Genomic DNA, 2404 nt, shown 5'->3' on the forward strand with positions numbered 1-2404 from the left:
AAAAAAAAAGCGACATTAATTTCTTGATGACCTAATAAAATATAAAGTTCTTTCTGAAATAAAATGTTTGATAATTAGTTGGAAGTTATAAAGATTTTGCATGTGAAATTTAACAATTTCATGATGCATAAAAGTATTTTTAAGCTAAAACTAAAAATTACTTCGAACGATGGATAGTCAACATCTGAAAAGAAAAAATGCATAAGCAAATCATTACTTAAAAATACCTTAAACTTAAATTAAAGATCTGATATTTTGTGTATGAAAACATTGTAATATTTACTGATAATCTGCAAAATTTTGTGAAGATACGCTTACTGTATTAAAAGTTATAGTAAGAAAACTATAACGCACAAAATGGTTACTAGGTCGGTCCCTGAGACCAAGTCCGTAGTGAGAGAGTTAAACAGACACAAGAGGAGGATGGCTAATCTGTGTGTGTCGAAGAAATTGTAAATATATCAGATATATTAAAAGCTGAGGGTTAAGAAATTATGTTACACGTATTTTTGATATATTATATGGTTTAGATATACTACAAGACAGAAGCAGATTGAAGGTTGAGGAAGTATGATACAAATGTTTTTAAAATTTACAAACATCAGATGTATTAAAAGACAGAAGTTTTATATTTGTCAGCTATTTTCAAATATAGGCATTGAAATTGGTTTCTCTTTTTTTGACTAGACAGAGTAATTAACAAACACCTTATAGTAATATAGTCCCTACCTTAGGTATGGCTGACAAAGGGCAAGGAGTGAAGCATGTATGGTAATATTGATGGCAGACAAATAAAAATACTCAAATAGAATGGGAAGGTGATGGTGAAGGCCTCTTGCGGGATCAAAATGAAGCTCCAAAGTTCGAGTGCTAACACATTCAATAGAATTGTGCTGGTCAGGCCTACATCAAGAGCAAAATAAACAAACCAATTACATTTCTACAAACTAATAACTTCATATGAAGGTTTAATACTTTTCTGAATTGTATTTTCCAGAACTTCAAAATCTCTAAGTGTTTTTACCTAACTTTGTAAAGCACACTCCTAACAACCTAAGACCTTACGTAGTGCTATTATTCAAGACTTTACGTGTTCCTATCAACCAAGACCTTACGTACTCCAATCAACCATTTTTCTTTGATTCCTCTAGAACTTATATTATTTCCAGATCTTAGGCTACTCTCGTAGATGTTCAATACACTGTACAATCTGCCAAGTTTCTAAAGGATAACATTTTAATCAATATTTACCAACGGTGTTTTGTCAAATGTTGAAGTTCTGTTAAGACTAATCAGGGAAGCAAGAAAATTATGTGTAAAGATAAGTGCATTTCGTACATTATAGTTTAAAAATAACAGATGTTTACAAACTGAAACAACTTGTGACTTCAGATGTTTATGTATAATATGACCATTTATAAATGTTGATATAAACGGTTATGCCATTGTTCACCTAAGTTTGTTGACTCTCACAGATACAATTTACAAATTAAACACAAGTTAATTTTAAACTTAGAGGATGTTTGCTTGTTTTACACAATGGGCCTGCACTCTGTCCATTGCAGGGAATCGAATCCTGGATTTTAGCATTATAAGTCCATAAACTTACCACTGATCCAGGAGGGGAGTGTAAACTTAGCCAACAACATTTTCAAATATATGAAATAATTCACAATCAGAATTTATCAAGCAAAAATCAACAATTTGGAAAGGGAGATGAAAATCAAATGATTTGCAGGTGTGAAAATACATGAAGACAAACATAATCATGTGAGATATATCTGTTGTTTAACTGTGAATCACACAGTAGACTTGTCACAAATACATGAAGACAAACATAATAACATAATCATGTGAGATTGTGTAGTTGTGGTTTACAGACCAAAACTTTAGGTGAGTAAAGTTGTGTATAGGTCTGGTTATAGTAGTGGGTTGTGGTTTACAGACCAAAACTTTAGGTGAGTAAAGTTGTGTACAGGTCTGGTTATAGTAGTGGGTTGTGGTTTACAGACCAAAACTTTGAGTGAGTAAAGTTGTCTACAGATCTGGTTAAACAACAGATATACCCACTAGGGTGAGTAAAGTTGTGTACAGGTCTGGTTATAGGGAGTTCAGACCAAAACTTTAGGTGAGTAAAGTTGTGTACAGTACTGGTTATAGTAGTGGGTTGTGGTTTACAGACAAAACTTTCCCACTAATATAACCAGACCTGTACACAACTTTACTAACCCAAAGTTTTGGTCTGTAAACCACAACCCACTACTATAACCAGACCTGTACCGTTTCGAGTCCTATTGACTGGTTTCTAAGTGATATTGTTGTCCAATAGAAGTATTACAGTTTCGAGTCCTATTGACTGGTGTCTAAGTGATATTGTTGTCCAATAGAAGTATTACAGTTTCGA

General features: G+C 32.8%; 1 protein-coding gene across 1 annotated transcript in view; it reads right to left on the reverse strand.

Moving 5' to 3' along the window:
• The window catches only part of LOC111083133, a 29793-nt gene extending 27535 nt beyond the window's left edge, over positions 1 to 2258 (reverse strand). Inside the window, exons 1-2 of the mRNA XM_022379410.1 lie at positions 2230 to 2258; positions 730 to 903 (exon numbers count right to left, since the gene is read on the reverse strand). The gene's annotated coding sequence lies outside the window, so the exon portion shown is untranslated. The remainder of the gene's footprint in view (positions 1 to 729; positions 904 to 2229) is intronic.
• Positions 2259 to 2404: the final 146 nt, after the last annotated feature.

The sequence above is a fragment of the Limulus polyphemus genome, unplaced genomic scaffold (assembly GCF_000517525.1).
Source record: "Limulus polyphemus unplaced genomic scaffold, Limulus_polyphemus-2.1.2 Scaffold8292, whole genome shotgun sequence".
NCBI lineage: Eukaryota > Metazoa > Arthropoda > Merostomata > Xiphosura > Limulidae > Limulus > Limulus polyphemus.